Raw genomic sequence first — 22,540 nt, 5'->3', positions numbered from 1 at the left:
TGTGCCTGGCACACAGGGGCACCCAAAGAAGCACTGATTACACAGGATTCTCACAGCCAGGTTGTGTCTCCCTCTCACACAGGACTGTGATCCTCCGAGGTCAGAACGGCTGGCGCACAGCGGAGGCCAGTGCAGGGAGTGGGGAAGGGGGAGCGATGGCCTGGGGTCGTTCCCAGTAGGACTAAGAGACCAGCAAACCCCGGTTTCACGCCGTCTCCCTCCTGCCTCATTTGCTTCCCCAGCACACAGCCCAAGAAGCAGGAGTTGCGTCAGCCCCAGTAAATAAGACCCGCTTTTTAAAAACATCATTAGAAACTCATTTACCACAAGCCACCAAAGCCGCGTGAGGCAGAGAAAACTGACCCCTTCCCCGCCATCTTCCTCTTATCCCACGTGCACTCTTCTTTTGTCTCTTTTTTTCCTTGTGTTTTGCTGATCCTCCTCCTTTGCAAAGAATTATTGCCACTGCTGTTTGCCGCCAAGTCCCAAACAATCGAGCGCACAGATGTGTGTGTTGCTCAAGGCGAGAAGTGCCGCTGAGCACATTTTCTGCCCTTCGCAGGGTTTTCATTCCAAAACCCCAAGATGCTGGAGCTCAGCCTTGCTCACTTGTCAACTCTTGGACTTACTTTCTCCGCATTAAAAAAATGTACAGGGGCTTCCCTGGTGGCGCAGTGGTAGAGAGTCCGCCTGCCGATGCAGGGGACGCGGGTTCGTGCCCCGGTCCGGGAAGATCCCACATGCCGCAGAGTGGCTGGGCCCGTGAGCCAGTGAGAGGCCCGCGTACCGCAAAAAAAAAAAAAAAAAAAAAAAAAGCACATACGGGTTTTTAATAGAGTTTAATTGCTTGCATTTTCCATAACTTTATCTCTTCCCTTCCCAGTCCTGGTCGGTGCTATTGGTTGCCTCTGAAAAAAGTTGTTTCAACTTATTTGAAAATTGTCTTAAAAATAAATTTAAAAAAATTTGCCATTCATTCAAAACTGTCTTAGTTTTCAGCTGGGAGCCTGCCCAGTGTCTCTGTGCCCCTGCTGCTACTCTTCCTACCTCGAGAAGAGGGGGCAAAAGGAGGTGGAAGTGATGCCTGGAGACCTACCCTGTGCCAGTTTCCTGGAGACGAGGACTCAGGAGCCCACGCTAACAAGGGAAGGCTCTGGGGCACAGAGAGGTTATGCAACTTTCCAAGGTCACACTGCTAGTGAGTGACAGAGGCAGGATTACTAACAGAACCAGCTTCTGGAAAACTCTAATGCTGTCACTGCCTCTGTCTTCTTGCTCCAAAGTTTTTGAGTCCTGATAGTATACGAATATCTCCTGCAAAGACCCATCCCGAGAAGGAGCAGTGGAAATCCTTTTCAATCTGCCAATCGTTAAAGGAAATTCTAGTCTCCATCCTCCTAGTGGTGCTTTGAGGATTAAATCTCCCAAGTCTAAGTTTGCTCAGCCGGGCACCCAGAAAGCACTTTATAATTATTAGCGGGCATAATTATTTCCTCCTTCAAAAGTATCCATCTTCTGTCCCATTCTCTAGACTCTGCCTGGCATGCTAAGATTTCTAAATGGTGAGTTCTTTGAGAACTGTGTCCACGTTAGGACCCACCAGGCTTTGAGTGTGCTGCCTGGCACTGCGCTCAGAAAATGCTGGTTGAATTGAACAGCAGCCCTGGTAATGGGCTCAGAGAGTAAACGGTGCGCTAGTAAATATCTTACCCTGCCCAGGCAATCCGATGCCTTGGGCTGTTACAAATGCACCTCTAAAGACCGTAAAGGATCAAGTGAATGGCAGAAATATACATGGTAGCAGGTGAACAGGGAAAATATTTGAGTGTGGATGGAAATTTTTTGTCTCCTCAGATTATATTGTAAGAGGATCAAGTCTTTTTCTATGTGCGTGGCAGCTGTCCTATTTTTAGAGTTAGGCTTTCTAACATATCGTCCTGAAGTTCTACCTTGCGCTAGGCACTGTGATCTAGTGCTGTTGAGGATAAAGGAGGATGAAATCATACTGTTCCTTAAGGTGAAATGAGGTTCATGGTAATTTAAAGGAAATTACACGATGAGCACCCACGTGTGGGTCTCCCCTGTTCCGCTTCCTGGGAGGTTTTCTCCTGGCCTCCCAGTGGGATTACGTGACTCATTCTGGCCAATGAGTTGAAAGCACGTGTCCCATTTCACTTCTGAGCTGGACCATTCGTTTGCCAGGTAAGACCCACCCTGCTCTCTTCAACATGATGGTTGCTCATCAATCTGGGACCCTAAGTGATTAAAATGCACAGAACCCTTCTGCTAACTTTCAGTGGGTGCGCAGCATGTGGGAGAAAGAAACATTTGTTTTAAATCCCTGAGTTTTTCTCAGTTTGGGGCTGTTTGTTACTGCAATATAACCTAGCCTATCCTGACTCACGCAAAATAGCCATATATTAGATCCTTGCTGTGAGCCAGACCCTGTTAACTGCATTAGAAAAATTAGCACATTCAATCCTCATAATAACCCCATGAAAAGATTCTCTGTATGTTTCTAATTGAGCTTTGAAAGTTGAGTGGCCCAGGGTTACACTGATAGTAAGTAGAGGGGCCAGGGTGGACCCAGATGGTCTAACTCCTGAGTCCTTGTTCTTTACCCCTGTGTGGTACCACGTTGCTGCCTCTCAAATAAATCAGTTAGTGCTGTAAGAGGGCTAAAAATGAAGCCACCAAGAATTAGGAAGAAGGAGGGATGATCCAGCTGGAGAGGAATGGCAATGGCTTTGGTGGGGGAGGTAGATTGGGAAGCTCCTCTTTGGAGCACAGACTTCAAAGGGGCAGACAGACTCTGTGGTGGTCCCGGAAGTCCAGCCTCCTGGTTGTCACATCCTGTACAATCCCCTCCCTTTGAGTGTGGGCTGGACCTATGATACATCCTAGCCAAATGATAGAGCCAAGGTGAAGGGATTTTACAGATGTAGTTAAGGTTTCATATAGGTTTTTGATTTGAGTTCATTAAAAGAGACGTTATCTTAAATAGGTCAGATGTAATCAGGTAAAAGCCTTTAAAAGGGAGACAGGGCCCTCCCTGAGGTGAGAATTCCTCCTAGCTGGCTTGATGAGGTGGGCAGCCATGTGGAGGAATCCTATATGGCAGGGAACTTTAAATGGCCTCTAGGAACTACAGGGGGCCTCCAGCCAACAGCCAGCAAAATGCTGAGCCCTCAGTCCCACAGCTGCAAGGAAACTCATTCTATGAACACCTTAATGAGCTTGGACGGGGATTCTTCCCCGGTCAGACCTCCACATGAGAACACAGCCTGGCAGATACCTTGATGGCAGCCTTGTGAGACCCTGAACAGAGGACCCCACTAGGCTTTTCCCGGACTTCTGGCTCACAGAGAGAGTGACATAAGAAATTCATGATGGTTTTTTTTGTTGTTGTTGTTGTTTTGCGGTATGCGGGCCTCTCATTGTTGTGACCTCTCCCATTGCGGAGCACAGGCTCCAGACACGCAGGCTCAGCGGCCATGGCTCACGGGCCCAGCCACTCCGCGGCATGTGGGATCTTCCCGGACCGGGGCACGAACCCGCGTCCCCTGCATCGGCAGGCGGACTCTCAACCGCTGCACCACCAGGGAAGCCCCAAGATGTTTTAAGCTGCTAAGTTGGTGGCAATTTGCTATGGAGCAACAGAAAAGTGATACAGAGCCCAAGATGGGAACATGGGTGTAAGGACGGTGCAAGAGGGAGGATGAGAAAACGATGAGGACCAGCAGCTCAGCACCTCCAGAGCCAGGTGCCTGAAGGGAGGAGAAGCTCAGGACCTGCTGGGGCAGAGCCTTCGATGGCAGACCAGCATGGCTGGAAGACTTTTAGGTGGAAAATGAGAAGGCTTTGTAGGCCTTTTGATGTGTGTTTGGCGAAGATTGACCTTGAAATGGTGATGTGGTGTTGGGATGTATAGTGGATTGAAAGGTGACCACCCCCTCAAATAAAAGATATGTCTACGTGCTAACTCCAAGAACCTGTGACTATGACCTATTTTAGAAATGGAGTCTTTGCAGATAGAATAACTTAAGGATCTCAAGATGAGATTACCCTGGATTACTTAGGTAGGACCTAAATCCAATGACAGGTGTCCTTACAAGGGCAAAGCCTAGAGGGAGATGAGACAGACAGAAGAGGAGAAGACACAGGAGGACAGAAGAAGGCTTTGTGAAGACGGAGGCAGAGATGGAAGGATGCATTTACAAGCCAGGGAACACCAGGCTGGCCGGCAACCACCAGAGCCAGGACAGCGGCTCGGGATGGATTCTTTCTCAGAACCTCCGGGGCAACCAACCCTGCCAACGACTTGGTTTCACACTTCCGGCCTGCAGAGCTGTGAGACAATACGTTTACGTTCTTTTAAGCCTCCAATTTTGTGGTAACTTGTCACCACAATCCTTGGAAACTAACGCAAAATGATTTGGAGAGAAAAGAGAGAGAAGGAACCACAACCAGACAGGAAAACATTGCACTGGTCCACACATGAGGTGTGACTGCTTCACACCAAATAGTGGGGATGGGAATGGTTGGAGCCAAGAGGAATCTACAACCCAATTTTCATATTTGACCTCCTATAATTTCCCCCTTGTGTATTACACATACAGAAACTCATTTATTGAACCCTTATTATGTGCCAGGTACTGTACATATTGCATTAATTATTTCATTCACATAACAAAAACATGTTAAAATAGAGATGATTATTACTCCCATTTTATGGAGGAGAAAACTGAGACTCAGTGGTGAAGTAATTTGCCGATGGATGTAGCATGTGTAAGTGGCAGAGTTGAGATTGACATGGAAGTGCATCGTACTGAAAGGGCAATGCCTTGAACCCAATGCTATACTGTCTCTGAGCTCTTTCTTTCATCAAGAAGCTTTGTAAAGGGTTCTTAGATGTGGGAATTCAAGGAGTCCTGGAAACACAAACGTAGGGCTTGGGTCTCTGTCTATGTCATCCTCTGGGTACAGCCAGAGTGCTAATTAGCATTTTTGTATTGCTTCTAATTACCCAAGACTCTCTGACAGTTTGAGTTCATGAATGCTAATGTAAGGGCAAAGTCATGAGAACTTGGAAGCAGAGGCCTTGGGCTCACAGAAACAAAATTTTGTGTTTTAGCTGACCCAATGGCTTTTGGTAGGGCAGAGTGACAAGGAGATGGGGCTCAGAACAGGGATTGAAATGAAGAGAGCCACTTCCTATGTACCTCCCATCCCAAGAGCTCTCACCTCGGTGGAATTATTCTCTAAGCAACCCAGCTCAAGGACTAGTGGGTTTGAAAGATTGATGTAATCTTAACATTTGTATTGCAAAAGGTTGTAGAGTACATCTATTATTTTTTGCCTGTCCGGAAAAAATGTCTCTTTCCTCTGGTAATAAGACTTTGATTTTGCTTGGAAGCCACCCATCCCTACTTTCAGTTTATGTGATTCTGATGGGGTCCAACTCACATCCCAGACCTTGGCTCCAGGAAGGGTCATGTGGTTCAAACCTGGCCAATCAGCAAATTCCATCCCCTTGGGCTCAGTGATTGACTCGGGAATAAGCCAATGAAATTCAACTCCAATATGTTGGCAATGCTGGGAAGAGAAGTATGTAAGTTGCAGATAGATCCCTTAGATTTCAGGCTCAACTCTATCCATAGGCTCAGTTGTATAATCAAGACTCTGTCGTTCTCCATCTCTGGTCCTGCTTCCCTTGATGTTGCTTCATTTTTAGGTTCATTCTCTACATAGGGCAGGAATGCTGGCCACCAGCAAGGCCCTTCTCTGACTTTGCATCCATATGTCCAGGTTCACAGAACCCTTGGTCACTCCTACTTGCCTGTACAGTCCATCCCTGGGGTGATCACAGTTGAGGAAATGAAGCTATATGACAAGTCCAGGCCATCTTTGCAACTGTGGGGAGGTGGGGCAGGCAGGCACCATGAAGTTACTCCCAGGGGACGATAAGGAGTTTTCTTAAGGCAGGCAAAGTCCAAATGCCCTCCAGAATGCCTTTCAACTGCGAGTGGCTTCCTATCCTTTGCCAGTGTCCAGAAATTTGAGTTTCTTATTAGACTTTTCAGACTTGGAAGGGCACAGTGGCTTCTCTGTCAGTGGTGTCATTGGCCAAATCTCACTCCTTGGAAGCCTTACAATCCAGTTTATAAGCAGATGTTGATTACATGCTAGCATGCTACTGCCAAGACACAAGCTTTCAGGCCAATGGGCTCACCTGGGGCAAGGGGATCCCCAGGGGCCCCCATAACCCTCCTAAAAAAGGAGACAGGAGGAGATGGTGACTCTTTCTGTTCTCAGTCAGCATCCTGGGACAGCCTCTCTCCCTCTTCCTGTTTCCTCCTGTCTTAGGTCCATCCTCCACATTACCGGCTGAGAGGTAATTCCCAGCTCTAAACTGCTCATGTCACTCCCCTTCCTAAATGCCAGTGGGTCTCCATTTTACTAGGTCCAAGTCCAAGGTTCTAACTTGGCATTCGGGGCTCTTTCCAGCCCAACCAGAACCCACCTTTCCAGTCACATGTCCTCCACACTTTTCCATCTTCTCCTTTTCCCCCATGGCTTGTTATGCTCCAACTGCAATGAGATATTTTTTGCCCCCTTCATGTGCAGGCTCTCTGGTCCCTCAGGGTCTTTGCACATGTGATTGCCTCTGCCCGTGAACAATCTTTAAAACTCCCCTCATTAGGCCAACACTGTATTATAATCATCTGAGAGAAGCTATAATGCAGTGCCTAAGAGCATAGACCCTTGAAATCCAACATCCTGCTTCTACCACTTACTGGCCATGATCTTGGTCAAGTCAGCCTCGGTTTTCTCATCTGTGAAATGGGGGGACAATGCTCGTACCTTCCTCTTGGAATTATTGTGTGGTTTAAATGTGGTAGATGATCTAACACACTTAGAGCAGTGCCTGGCACATCCCAAGCACTGTAGAAGCAACTGCCGTTGTTTTTGTCCGTTCACATTTCTTTCTCCTTGTAAATTGTAGACTCTTTGAGGGCAGTGCTGTGGCTTCTTCCCCTCTCTTCCCTCTGTGTTTATTTGCTCTCTTTTCCTCCGTCTACTGCAAAAAGAAACTGGGTTTCTGAGCAACGTGAGTATGAACAATCCCCGGGTTCATCATGGGGCAACTCATCCAGAAGCAAATCTCAGCCAACAGGTGAACTGAGCCAAGGTAGGAGGCTGGAGTTGTGGGAAAAGCATGGTTATTTGGGGCCAACCGGCGTGTCACACCAACTGCTAACCTAGTGGCTAGGATGGACCATTCTAACAGGTGATAGTACAGAGTTGACAATATGTTCTCATGCATACCAGTGCCTGTACAGGGAAAGGCAGAGCATGGGGTGAGAGGCAGGGAGTGACACTGGGAAAATTGATTAGGGGAAGCAGAGCTCCTGTGAGCGGAGTGTGCTGAGTCCTCTGCCAGGTGGCTGGAGGAGGGCCAGTGTGCGGAGCAGCATTTAACTGCTCTGCTGTTGCTCCCAATAGCTGGGCTATAAATGCTCATACTTCAGACGAAGAATAAGCCATCGAATCTGAAATTGTATTTCGGTAAAAATAAAAACAGGCTGGGTTGGAAGACAGTTGTGTTGCCTTTTGATTCCCCCCACATACACTTTTATTGCAGGAATTGCATGGCTGCTTCTCCAGCTGTGATAACTCTTTCAGGAATAATAAGAGCTCTCTTCAGTCTTAAACAGAGCAACAAAAGAATTTATTCCTTCTGATCTGCCTGTTTGTGGTTATTGAGCGCAGTGATAACTGGCATTTATATATTGCCTTTCATGTGCATTACCATTGGATCCTCAGGGCAGCTTTTGGAGGTAGGTGTGGTAATCATCTCAGTTACAGATGAGGAAACGCAGGATCAGAGAGGTGAAGCAACTTGCTCAAAATCACACAGCCAGGGCATAAGGCAAGACGGTATAAAGGAAAGAGCTGCACTTTAAGGTCAGAGAGATCTGGGTTCTAATCTCTGCTACTTAACAACTGGGTGACCTTGAGTAAGCTATTTCACCTCTCTGAATCTCCATTTCCTAGTTATTAAAATGGCACTGTAATACCCACTCCATAGATTTATTATAAATTGAATGAAATCGTATGTGAAAAGGTCTTAACATCATATATACTGCTTAATAATCCACTCTTTTCCCCCTTTTTCATAGTGTTGAATAGAGTTGGAACTTGAACCCAAACTAACTGATCACCCAGCCCATGTTCTTTTCACCTCTTCATGCTGCCTGGAAACTTGACCCTCTGCCACTATGATAATACCATGCAGGGGTGAGGTAATGCCTTCTTGTAAATTGCAACACAGAAAGGGAGATCCTGGGTACTAGAGGAACCTGCATTTATTCACTGTTCAGAGAGTGAGCCCTGTGGGGATTTAGGGGGACAGGGAGTCCAACTTTGAATATTACCTACATGTTAAATGGTCTGTGGGGAAGCCAAGTAGCACTGTCTACTTTAAGATGCAATGTCAGTGAGAGATGGACTCACTGAGCTGAAGCTTGGGAAACCAATCTGAGCTTTGGCTGCAGATTTATGACTCTCTGTCATACAAGGGGCCAGGATATGATACTTGTTTTCATGACTCTCAAAGGTAGTAGAGATGAGTTGTGGCGAGGACAGAAATAATTATAGTACAATATAAAACATGCGAACGCTGGATCACAACAGATAAAAGCAGACAAGACTCCTGTCCTCATGGAGCTTAGGTTTTAGTGCAATTTAATAGACGTGAATCAAATTTTCATTCAAATGGACACTAAAAATTGAAATGCCAGGCTCTGCAACTGGATCTATGATGTCTCCAAAACTCATTCATTTATTTATTCATTCTTACAAAGCATACTTATTCTGCTCCTGCTGTATGCCAGAGTCCATACTGAAAGCTGGAGATACAGTGATGAGTAAGGGGAGGTACAGTCTCTTCCTTTCATGGAGCTTCGAGACTATTGAAAGGGACAGATAGTAACTCAGTTTTGTGTAATGTACAAAAAATCACACCTGTGACAAGGGCTATAATGAAATGGCAAATGATATTAGAAAGTTTTAACCTAGACAGGTAAGTTGGGGAGGATTTTCCTGAGGAAATGATGGGAACTAAAGAACGATAAGACATTAACTAGGTGAAGAAGGTAGAATGGAGAACATGACAGAACAGCATGTGCAAAGGTCCTGTGGTGAGAAGAGCATGTGCATATGAAGAATTGGCAAAAGCCATTGCTCCATTTATTGAGCAAAAACCTATCATTGTTTCTTCATCTATAGCATATATTTGGGCCCTATTAATACTTAGCTACTTTGATTTTAAGATGCCAGTGTAAGTTACCCCATTGGTTTAGTAACATTGTTTTTTTTTTAAATTAAGAATTAAAAAAAAAAAACTAGTCAGAGCTTCATTACCACATTCAATTAGTACATGAATTTCTAAATAAACTTTTAATTCTGGATTTTTTATTGAAATATAGTTGATTTACACTATTATATTAGTTTCAGGTGTATAACATAGTGATTCAATGTTCTTATAGATTTAAAGTTATGAAATATTGGCTATATTCCCTGTGCTGTACAATATATCTTGTAGCTTTTTTATTTTGTACATAAAGTAGTTTATACCTCTTAATCCCCAATCCCTATCTTGCCCCTTACGCCTTCCCTCTCCCCACTGGTAACCACTAGTTTGTTCTCTATATCTGTGAGTCTGTTTATGTTTTGTTATATCTATTGGTTTGTTTTATTTTTTAGATTCCACATTTAAGTGATATCATACAGTATTTGTCTTCCCCTGTTTGACTTACTTCACTAAGCATAATAACATCTAGGCTCATCCATGTTTTTGCGAATGGCAGAATTTAATTCTTTTTCATGGCTGATTAATATTCCATTGCACATATATATCTATTCATCTGTTGATGGGCATTTAGGTTGCTTCCATATCTTGATTATTATAAATCATGCTGCTATGAACTTTGGGGTGCATGTATCTTTTCTTTTTTAAAATAAATTTATTTATTTATTTTTGGCTGCATTGGGTCTTCATTGCTGTGCGCGGGCTTTCTCTAGTTGTGGCAAGTGGGGGCTACTCTTCATTGAGGTGCACGGGCATCTCATTGCGGTGGCTTCTCATTGTGGAGCACAGGCTCTAGACGTGCAGGCTTCAGTAGCTGTGGCACGTGGGCTCAGTAGTTGTGGCTCGTGGGCTCAGTAGTTGTGGCTCACGGGCTTAGTTGCTCTGCAGCATGTGGGATCTTCCCGGACCAGGGCTCGAACCCGTGTCCTCTGCATTGGCAGGCAGATTCTTAATCACTGCACCACCAAGGAAGTCCCACATGTATCTCTTCAAATTAGTGTTTTCATTTTCTTCAGATATATACCCAAGAGTAGAAGTATTAATACATATGATAATTCTATTTTTAGTATTTTGAAGAATGTCCATACTGTTTTCCACAGTGGCTGCACCAATTAGTATTCCCCCGACAGTGTACAAGCGTTCCCTTTTCTCCACATTCTCACCAACATTTGTTATTTGTGTTTTTTAATAGAGCCATTCTGACAGGTGTGAGGTGATAGCTCATTGTGGTTTTAATTTGCATTTCTCTGATAGTTAATCATGTTGAGCATCTTTTCATGTGCCTGTGTGTCTTCATTGGAAGAAATGTCTGTTCAGGTCTTCTGCCCATTTTTTAATCGAGTTGTTTGGGGTTTTTTTTGACATTGAGTTGTATGAGCTGTTTATATCGATATATTTTGGATATTAACCCCTTATCAGTCATATCATTTGCAAATAATTTCTCCCATTCACAGTAGGTTGTTCTTTTGTTTTATTGATAGTTTCCTTTGCTGTGCAAAAGCGTTTATGTTTAATTAGGTCCCACTTGTTTATTTTTGCTTTTGTTTCCTTTGCCTTAGGAGACAGATCCAAAAAAAGATATTGCTACGATTTTGTCAAAGAGTGTTCTGCCTACTTTTTCTTCTAGGAGTTTATGGTTTCTGGTCCTATGTTTAGGTCTTTAATACATTTTGAGTTTATTTTTTGTATATGGTTTGAGAAAATGTTCTCATTTCATTATTTTACATGTAACTGTCCAATTTCCCTAACATCATTTGAAAAGATTGTCTTTTCTCCATTGTATATTGTTGCCTCCTTTGTTGTAGATTAATTGACCATAAGTGCATGGGTTTATTTTTGGGCTCTTTATTATGTTGCATTGATCTATGTGTCTGATTTTGTGCCAGTTCCATGCTGTTTTGATAGCTGTAGCTTTGTAGTGTAGGACAAAACATGTAGTATAGAACATGCTCCCTGAAGACAGGCAGCATGTTGCCTCCAGCTCTGCTTTTTTTTCTCAAGATTGCTTTGGCTGTTTGGAGTCTTTGAATAATTTTAGATTTATAGAAAACACATAAATTTTAAGATGCATTCAGAGCTTCAAAATGTGACGAAGATACATCTTGGAATTGTACCAATTTCTATGATTATGGCAATCACAGCTAACATTTATTGAGTTTTTACTATGTACCAGGCACTGCTAAGCACTCTTAATTTAAAACTTAGACAATACCGATGGAGAAACTGAGGCACAGAGATGTTAACTTGTTTTCCCTGAGTCGCCCTTTTAGGACCAAGTCAGGACTTGAATGTGGGCAGTCTGGCTCCAGAACTTTATAACCACTACATATGACCAAGCTTTACATGTTTGACCCAGCTCCTATTTCCATGATGGGCTTTTCTTCCAACAGCTGCTTTCAGGGATAATTGATGAGCTGAGTGTCAGTGGATGAAGCTGAAGGGGGCTCAGTCCTTAGCCAATGACACATCCCATGCCCTTGGGCATTCCTCTCTGCCCTCTGTGCTCACTCCATGCCATACCAAGTACAACATGGAAATGCCATAAGTTCCCTGGCCTCAGAGGAGAAGATGGGCACCTCCAGGCTCGAGACCAGCCTGGCCACACTGGCTGCACAGATCTACTGTGTTAGTACCGAGAACTGACTTTCCAATGAATGCGGAGCTCAGGGGCTGTTGATGGCCACATAATTATTCATGCTTTTGTCCAGATAATCAGAATCATCCTTCAGTCTCATTTATCTTGTCTACCCTTGTGCACCATGAGAGAAAGACAGCCATTACTCATGGCCCAACTGTTGATCTCTTTTGTTAATTTGTTAATTGGTTTTATGGTAACTTTGGTGGCAGATTTAAAGTAAATAAGAGATTATTTACTTAAATAAGGTAAGTAAATAAGATTTAAAGTAAATAAGAGAATTTCTAACCTTAAAGAAGGTTAGAAAAAAATAGAAGTTACTCTTGTTCATTCTCAACATATGAAGGACTGTGTGACTAAGTATAGAGATAGCTGTTACCTGTAAGGTATGAGGGTCCCCATATTCCTTGCTTGCCTTAATGCGTGAATTTTCTATTCTTCATTTTTCTTCTGGGTAAAGACATTTAAGACAGTTATACATTTTACAGCTCATACAGAGCCCTGTAGCCTGTAAAGGTTAGAGCTTAAAAGTGTGCCTCTGCCCTCAGATTATCTGGGATTGAACCCTAGCTCTATTACTTTCTTTGTGATCTTAAGTCACTTAAATTCTCAGTGCCTCAATTTTCTTATCTGTAAAATGAGGTTAATAATAGTACATACCTTGTAGAGTTGTTGGAGGTCCTAGTCCATATTAAATCTTCAGTAAATGCCCTGTCCATTCTCCTCCTTCTCATTATAATTATTTGTATTGTTGTTATTATTTTCAATATGCTATTTCATTAGATCTTTTCAAGCAGCCTGTAATAAAAGGAAGAGCATCATTTAAAGTAGTGTAACCCACTGAGAGAGGAATAGTGCTTGCTATTCTAGCACCCTAATAGAGGGATATTGTCATCTGTTCTATTCACTTAATTTCCCAGCAACTTTTTTTTTTTTTTTTTTGTGGTACGCGGGCCTCTCACTGTTGTGGCCTCTCCCGTTGCGGAGCACAGGCTCCGGACGCACAGGCTCAGCGGCCATGGCTCATGGGCCTAGCTGCTCCGCGGCATATGGGATCTTCCCGGACCGGGGCACGAACCCATGTCCCCTGCATCGGCAGGCGGACTCTCAACCACTGCGCCACCAGGGAAGCCCCCAGCAACTTTTTAATCGACTTTATTGAGTTATAATTAACATTAAATAGAATGCTCACATTTTAAGTGTATTGTTCGTGAACTTTTGTCAAATGTATATACCTGTGCTATCAAGATACAGAAAGTTTCCATCACACTCAGTTGTTTCCTTGTATCCCTTCCCATTCAATCCTCCTCCCCCAGCCTCAGTCAACTATTCATCTGCTTTCTGTCACTACAGAGCATATTTGTCTTGTATAGAATTTCATATAAATGGAATCATGTAATATGTGCTCTTTTGTGTTTGGATTCTTTAACTCAGCAGAGTGCTTTCCAGATTCAGCTATGTGTCTGTGTATCAGTAGTTTGTTCCTTTTTATTGCTAAGTAGTATCACATTTTATGGCTATAACAGAGTTTATCTGTTCAATGGTTGATGGACGTAGGGGCTGTTTCCAGTATTTCGGTGTTGTGGATAAGGTTGCTCAGTAACTTGTGTGCAAGCCCAAACCCATATGGAATATATTTTCATTTCTCTTGGGCAGATACGTAGGAGTGGAATTGCTGGAGAACCACAGAATCTCGACCACAGTATTTATTAAGGACTTCTCACTCCTCCAACCACTCATCTATACGAATACTTACAATTTTGGGGGGGCTGCACCATGCAGCATGCGTGATCTTAGTTCCCCGACCAGGGAACACACCCATGCCCCGTGCATTGGGAGCTTGGAGTCTTAACCACTGGACCACCAGGGAAGTCCCCACATTCTTTTATTCAGGACTTTTAAAAGATTAAGAAATTAGAACTATATATAATTTATCATAAGTTGACCTGGACTAATTAGTAATACCCAATAATGCATATTAGTGTAGTGGCTTCCTGCTAGTGACTTCTGATCCTTCTGTTCTGAGAAATAGTGACTCATGGAACCAAAGTAGGAAGGTGTCTCTCTCCTGGTCCCAACAGTGTGACTGGTAGTAACTCCCTGACATCAGAACATGTAGTACCGAGGAGACACAGATTGCAGTGAACTACTTCGGTCAGTCCTTCACAGGCTTTCAGAAAACAGCCTCTTACTCATGGAAGACACGTCCATAGACCCTCTAGGAAGCAAGGTGCTGCCCCATTGATCCCTGGATGATGCCAAAGTTTGTCCTTGATCAGATTCCACCTGCTTCTCCAGGTCCTGCCATCGTATCCTTTTAAAGTCAACTCCCTTCCCTAATGCCTTTTGGTAAAAGATGCAACAATGTCAACTTTTCTCTTCTGTTTTATTCCATATTCCACTTGAATCCCACTCACCATTTCACTTCCCCTTTCCCATGGACAAGCATTCCAGTGCAGTCAATGGATATCATTTCTCTATATATGTTCTTGCAAAATGTTACTATTTGAGGGTTGGATGAGTCACCTTGACAGAGACATTCCCACGGAAATTGCATTCAGTTAGTAGCTCACCAAAGGAAAACAAAAGTGTTTGTAACCAAAAGAAGGGGGAAGGATTCCTGAACAAGGGCAACCAATAGATATCCACTACAGTCCTCTCCATCCCAACAGGATCCTTCCTGCAGACACTAGTGAGCCCTTTAGGTGTTTAGAATTTTAGATACTGTGTCCAGGTGTAGTGAAAGGCTTCAAATAAATTGGGAGGGAAGACTTGGAATAAGGGGAGCCTAATAGATGTCTTTTAATCAGACCTCTGTCGAGTACCTCCTGCGTGCCAGATACTCTGGAGGGATGCAGAGTGGAGTCAGTGCTGCCTTTCTTTCTAGAGCCTATGGTCAGATGGAGGGAGACTGACGTGGAAAAAAATGATCTCTTCTACCAGACACATTATTATAAATGGGCAAAGGTCTATGAAATAGAAATAAGGGAGAGGTTAATTTCAGCACTGGGGTTGGGGGGGGAGTTGGAGAAGGCTTCCTGGAGGGGGTGCCATCTTAGCTGAGCACTTATGTAACAAACATCTACTGAGCATCTCTCATAGGTGCTTGGGATGCTGCAGTGAATAAAAAGATCAAAGCTGTATTCTCATGGGCTTTCCAAGCAGATTCTAGGGGACTGTGACTTGCCCCTGACAACCCCTCCAGCACGATGCCTCCTCTAGCCCCACCCTACACCTCACCTGTGTTTTAACCACGTGGTAACAAGTCATTAGCAGACAAATGGCTCCGGTTTTCTCCTGCATTCACGGATGAGCTCATGCTGTTCTCTTGCCTGAGACCTGCTCCCTGCCTGCTCTGTATCTAACCAACAGTTGCTAATACCTTCTCCTCCAGGGGGCTTCCTGGAAGCTCTCTCTCCTCCCCTGCCTTGGCTTTGTCCTGCCTCCTCTGTGCTCTCACAGCCCCTGTGTTTTCTCTCCTCCATAAGTTCATTGATTACAATATCAGCCTTGATTCCCCTCTCTGTCTCCTTGAAGGCAGGGACTGCATTGGATTCATCTTATTTCCAAGTACGCGTTTGCTAAATTTTTGATGAATGAATGAATATTGGGGGAAAACCTATTCTGAGATCTATGTCTTGATTCTGGTCTTGCTTCAACAATCAAATTACTGTGTGACCTGAGATAAATCCATTGCCCCCTCTGATCCTCTGTTTCTTCATCTGGATGTGAAAATCTTCAGGGTCCTCTCTTTAGTTCTGAGCTTCTATATACCTCCTTCTCTCTTAAGAAAATTATAAGTGTCTTTGTGGGAAAGTACAAAGAAAGAATGGCAAACTTATCCCAAATCCCACCATACAGAAATAACCATAGTTCACATTTGATGAAGGTCACTCCAGACATCTTTCTAAGGTCATGTACTAATAGCTGGGAGATCAACAGATAGAAAGAAAATGATAAAAATCAGGATCATTGTATCCTGACTTTTTGAAATACAATGTTAAATTAATTTTTCCCTAGATGTAATAGAAGCAAAAGAAATTGAAATGAAACTAAAGGACTTTCTGAACCCCAAAGTCCCATTATTCCGACATTAAACACTTACAAAGCTACAGCCCAAGAAATACCAACAATTTAGATACAAAGAAATTTCAAAACAGAGGGTAGAACAGATGTCTTTTAATTCTGACCATGAGATCTCAGACCCTAAGCTAGAAGAATAGGCTGCAGGGTCTCGATGATTCAGTTCCAGCAGGCTTGCGAAGGCATGATGGATGACTAGCTGCCCCGCCGTGGGCCATAATTGATGACAGCACCGCCCTGACCCAAACTCTTCTGCTTGAGAAGCCCGGTACCCGAGGCTGTCAGCTGGGGCTGTCAGCAATCCAGTGGGGCTGGGGTGGACCCTGCGAGCCCCGATCCTGGGGAGCTGACATGTCTGACTGCCTGATACATCCTCCCCAGAGTCCAGAATGATTGAGGGCAGATGGGCAAGATCTGGAGACCATGTTCTGATGTGATTCCAGGGGGTGCTTCTGGCAATAAATTACACATGTGGCGGAAATTCACCCATCTTCAGGTCCCAGCCCCTCTTGGCTTTCATAGACAGATGAACTCACAGTCTGATTTTATCTCCTCAGACAAGGCAGCTGTCACAAGAGACGGGGATGCCTTGACTCTTGCAGCAAGAACATAGGACAGGACACCAGTGGTGGGATTTTAGGGTCAGGCAGGAAAAAAAAAAGATGGTGGCATCACCATAGGACAGGGTAAGTCTCAAAGTTCTGGGTCTGAATCCAGGATCTGCCCTTTACTAGCTGTGCTCATTCAGGCTAGTGTCTTAACCTTTCTGGGCCTCAGTTTTCTCGCCTATGGATGGAGCTGAGAATAGTAATGATTGCTGAGGGTTGCTGTGGGTATAAAGCAGCTAGCACACCCAGGGTTCTTGCTAAATTAAATTTATTTGTATGACCTTAACAAGTTAATATGGTCTCTTGGTATCTCAGTTTTATTGTAATCAGTATAATAACAATATGGTGATAATAGTTAACCATGAAGACCACGTATTGGATTCGTACTGTGTGGTGGGCACACAACAAAGAGGTAATCGACGAGAGTTTAGTGAGGCGTATAGTTACAGAGATGGGGTCAGGTTACGGGGTATGGTGAAGTACCCCAGAGTTGGCAAGAGTGCGAAACCATAAACTATTCAGCCTCCAGGGTCAGGAGAAGGACGGGCTCCAGGAGCTCAGGGAGCAGCCGTGGCTGTGGGAAAGGGCTGCCCAGCAGAAGCACAGCTTTTTCATCTGGAAACTCCCAAGGCTGCGGGAAGGGACCAGGGGAACAAACGCACTTTGCAGTTTCTGCCGTGGCTCCTGTGGGCCAAACCCACTGAAAACCAGAGGGCAACGGAGCGAAGGGTGATGCAGTTGGAGGGGTTTCTGCTCTTGGAGCACAGAGAGGGTTGAGCGGGGTGAAAAGATCACCAGCACAGCCCTGCAGGCTTTGTCTTATTTCATCCTTGCCATGACCTAGAGGTCAGGACTGCTGTACCCCTGTTTACAGATGAAGGGACTGAGGCCTAGAGAGTTCAGGAGCCCCATCCAAGTTACAATGCGGTGAGTGGCAGAGCTGGTCTTCAGACCCGGGTCTGTGTGAATCAGGAAGCACCCTCACAATTACTTCTGTTAGCGATGCTAACTGTCAGAGATGATCGGCCTCCTTGGGGTGATCTCATGAGAAGAGGATGGAGGCAGGAGAGGCACAGGACACACGGAGGGGGTGACAGGGCCATCCTCCACCTAGCCACCAGGATGATCTTTCTGAGACACATACCTGAAACTGCCTCACACCCACTCCTTCCATGGCTCCCCATCGTCCTCATGAAAAAGTTAAGTCTCTTTCCTTCTCCTCCACAAGCTTCATCTTCTTCCACAGCCAGCCAGATTCCCCAACCTCCAGCCGCATGGAAGCATAAACTAATCTCTACACTTATGGCATCTGTGGCAGTCAGTGTTCTACAGAGAAACAGAGCCAAGCCAGAGATAGAGATATACATATACGTATTAAGAGATTTATTTCAAGGAATTGGCTTGATGTGTGGGGGGCTGGTAAATGTGAAATCTATGGGGCAGGCTGGGAGGCTGGAAACTCAAGCGGGAGCTGATGCCGCAAACTTGAGGCAGAATTTCTTCTTCAGGAAACCTCAGTCTCTCTCCCAAGCCCTTACAACTGATTGAATGAAGCCCACCCACCTTATTGAGGGTAATCCCCTTTCTTTAAAATCAACTGATTGTGTTAACCACATCTACACCATACCTTCAGGGCAACTCCTAGATTAGTGTTTGATTAAGTAACTGGGTACCACAGCCTGTTATCACAGCATCCTTTCATGCCCCCATGCCTTTTCAAAAGCTGTCCCCTCTGCCTGGGCGTCCCTCCCAGCCTTCTCAGTGTTGTGAGCCTTAGAGGCACTGCCCAGACGTCCCCTCCTTTGTGACGGCTTCCCAGATTTTCCCAAGCACGGTGAGACCCCCTCTCTTGACCCCCATAGCACCCGAGGCTCAATTCTGTCACAACATTTGTCACACAGCACAGCAAATATTTACTTCTATCCCCTGCACCCCCCAACTAGACTAGGTGGACGGTGGGTATTTTTTCAACCCAGTGTCCCCAGCATGTAGCACATGAAGGGGGAACAATAAATATTTGTTAAATGAATCAATTTCTTATAGTCAAGAAGGAGAATGTGAAGGAACAAACCCTGAAGCTCCGTGAGGCATGGGGAGATTTCACCACACACAAAATCCACCGAGGTATACGTTTCACCCCACTCAGCCTCGATCTCAATGTCTTTCCTCCCTGCTGCTTAGAGCTAAGTCGAGGCAGAACTGCCATGGGGCCAGGTGAGTCAGTAAACAGTGTGTGTGGGGTTGGGGGCAAAGGCAGGCATGTCTGCAGAAAGCCACCAGGGGCTGCTCTCCGTGAGAGGTTTCTGCACTTGGTATTCCACAGTATGTGCCATTTTTCAGCTTCTTGCTGGAAAGCACCAAGTAGTTGACGTGGTTGTAAATCATTCCAATGCAGCTGTCCGAGTGATAAGTGCCTGGGAATTGGGAAGGGACGTGGGGACATGCTCCCGCCCTTGGGAGCCAAGCAGGCTATTTCCGAAGCTTGGCAATTTTTTGCTGAAATGCAGGGGTCTTTGTCCCTTGGCTCCCGAATCAACAGGAGGCGGGCTGACTTTCATTCTCATGGTGGGGTCCACAGGGAGAAGATGCGAGGGGCCAGATCTCCTGGGAGAGTAGGTGCTTTAGCACCCTGGACGTGTAGCCACCTCAGTAAGAAATCCACTTCTAAGCTTGGTCAACCTTAGAAAAATTATCCAAACTCCCTGATATTCATTCTACTTACATGTAAAATGGAGACAAAAATAGTAGCTACTACGTAGAGTTGTGAGGATTAAATGAATGCTATTAAAGCATTTGTAACAGTGCCTAGAATATGGCAACCGCTCTATAAATGTTTGCCATCATCACTATATCATTATCACCATCATCATCACCATCATCTTTGCTATTGTCATCATGATTGTCTTGTCAAATATTTACTTAGATCCTATTACATACCAGGTTCTATACTAGGTTCAGAGAATTCTAGAGATTGAAAGATATGATCCTCTAACAGGAAGTTGGGCATGCAGACATCCACAGGTGCTGCAACAAACACTTGTTCGAGGGAAGGGGCACAGAGAAGAAATAGATGAAGACTTCCAAGGGGAGCAGTGTTTGAACTGACTCTTTAAGACGGTCCAAGAGAAGAAGAAATTGGTAAGGCAGACGAGAGGGTGCTGTGTACGGTGCAAGATAACATTCCAGGCAGAGGAAGGGCATGGAGACCCTGATCTGCAACGTGCAATCAGGGTGCTAAATGACCCGGCACAAAACCTGATCAGGGATATGTGAGCAGAGCTGATGGCCCCTCAGAACATTGCTAAGGTGCATTCACGGCCACAGAAGATTCCTGGCCTTCAATACACTGTAACATGTATTCTAAGTAGGTGAAAGTTTCTGCTGTAAGCTGTCTTCACAGCCTCACTCCATCATCTCCATAGAAACATTAGATGGATAAATCCCAGGTAAATGGTCCTGGATTCCTTCTTCCACCCATAGCACTAACACGAAGGAAAAGATGCTACTCAAGTCCCATTCACACAATTGTAAGTGTAATATTAATAGCTCTCACCGAATTGGCTTTCATTTTCTGTGCCAAGCACTCTTCTAGCCACTTAATATACAACATATTATTAACTATCAGCAGAGTTGCAAGGAAGACAACGTACTAAGCCTACCTAATAGATGAGAAAACCGAAGCTCCAACTGGCACATCCAAGGTGATGCAGGCAGAGAGTGGTAGACCTAGGATTCGAATCTCATTCTGCAAAATTAATCTTTGGATTACTCTAGAGCTACGATGTCCAATATGGTAGCCACCAGACATGTGGGGCTATTTACATATAAATGTTAATTAAATAAAATTTAAAATTCAGTTCCAAGTTGCACCAGTCACAAAGTGTTCCATGGCCGCATGTGACCAGTAACTACTGTATCGGGTAGTATAGATGTGGACCATTTCCATCATCCAGCAAGTTCTATGGAACAGAGCTGCTCTAGAGGACTCGCAATACCCTTCCTGTATCTGCCTTGTGCTATCAGGAGATCATGCCTTGTTTAGTTGGAGCTTTGCAATATCATACTTAAGACACTCCAGAGACCCACAAACCTCCCCTTATAAGGTTGCCACCCAGGAATAACCCATTTGGAAGGTAATTAGGCAATGTAAATCATGAAAGTTGCGGTTAATCAAAGCAAAAGGCATAGAAGGAAGACGTAGGATGGGCAGCTTCTCAAAGTATGGAAACTGCACTGAGGAAGAGCAGACCAGCCCCATGAGCACTGACCCACCCACACCGTGCGCTCTCCCCTGGCCTCAGAACCACAAAGTAGGTTCCCTAACATTGTTTGATGGCTTTCCTCCATGTTCCTGGAGTTTGCCCTCGACAGCCCTTCACAGATATTAACTCACTGAGGTTCAGCGTGGGTCTGGACCTACTATGAGCTGGGCACGCTGCAGGTTCTGTGGAGGAGAATCCATGTGGGATTTTGACTTCACACCTTGGCTGTGAGAACTGGGTTCAAGCCTGAGTCTCCCTCTCTCTGCGGTCTGGCACAAGTCCCTTTGTAGCTCTGGACCTTGGTTACCCAACTGGAAAATGAGATCTCAAAAAATGTTCGTCATGATCAAGTCATCATCATGATAGATGATGATACGTGTGAAAATCCCCCCACAGGGTGAAAAGTACTGCTCTGAAGGTCATTGTTCTAATTGAACTTCAAGGTGTTTCCTATGGCGCCAGTGAGTGTCAGACGACAATCTCAGAGAAGGAGGGGAAAGATTAGTTCTGTTTATCTGAGTCTTCATTTCACATATGAGAACAGGTGGACACGGGCTAAAATGACTTTTGAGAGGGAGCCCAGGTAGGCAGAGGGACAGAGAGACTGGAATCCCAAACTCCCACATCTTCTCTTCTTCTCACTTTAATCGCCTTTCCATCCTCAACCAAGCTGGGAACCCCTCTCTGCTTTCAGGACCCACAGGCTCTGTGTGGACTTTCATGATCTGAGGTCAATAATAAAGGTCCTGGAGATCATTTACTGATCACTTATCATGTGCCAGATAATTAACACACATACTAGTGGTTAAGCTCTATGGACACACCCTTATCCTACAGAAAGGGAAACATCATAGAGAGGTTAAGTTCACTGTCCAAGGCCACACCACTGATAATTGGCGGAGGAGCTGATCAAGCCCATGTTTTTCTGACTCTGAAGGTGTTTCACAGCTCACTGTCTGCTAGGGCAGCACCGTTTTGTACTTGCCAAGGGCTACAAAGATGGTGGGGAGAAAGGTCAGCTGTCTGCACCAGGGCAGGGCACTGCTGGGGCCCCTCTTCCCAGGGCTGATCAAAATGTCCAGCAGGGCTTCCCTGGTGGCGCAGTGGTTGAGAGTCCGCCTGACGATGCAGGGGACACGGGTTCATGCCTTGGTCCGGGAAGATCCCACATGCCGCGGAGCGGCTGGGCCCGTGAGCCATGGCCGCTGAGCCCGCGCGTCCGGAGCCTGTGCTCCGCAACAGGAGAGGCCACAACAGTGAGAGGCCCGCGTACCGCCAAAAAAAAAAAAAAAATGTCCAGCAAGACTGACCACCCTGGAACGTGCTGCTTTGTCAGAGGCCTTTGGTCTCTGCAGCTGGCTGGGCGAGGACTGTCGCTGTAGAGCAGCGCTTCCTAGAGGAAGAAAATGGAGAGGTCCCTCGGGAGCCTTCCCAGGGCATTGAGAAGCTCCCTCCACTCCAAAGCCTTGAGTTTCCTCCTCTGTTGGGATTTCCCTAGCTTTTTAATTATATTTAACTGAATTTTTCAGTGAAAACACTTCTGGAGGAATTTCCTAATTAAACGAAGAAGCAGTATTCT

The 22,540-nt window shown here is 45.1% G+C and overlaps 1 long non-coding RNA gene across 1 annotated transcript in view; it reads left to right on the top strand.

The window, feature by feature from the left end:
- Positions 1 to 655: 655 nt before the first annotated feature.
- Positions 656 to 22,540, top strand: part of LOC125961385 (uncharacterized) — a 170,355-nt gene continuing 148,470 nt past the window's right edge. Inside the window, exon 1 of the long non-coding RNA XR_007472063.1 lies at positions 656 to 711. This is a non-coding gene — a long non-coding RNA (uncharacterized LOC125961385). The remainder of the gene's footprint in view (positions 712 to 22,540) is intronic.

This window comes from Orcinus orca, chromosome 16, assembly GCF_937001465.1.
Source record: "Orcinus orca chromosome 16, mOrcOrc1.1, whole genome shotgun sequence".
NCBI classification, from domain to species: Eukaryota; Metazoa; Chordata; class Mammalia; order Artiodactyla; family Delphinidae; genus Orcinus; species Orcinus orca.
Note: the sequence above shows the minus strand (reverse complement) of the source record. Positions and strands in the feature narration are given on the sequence as shown.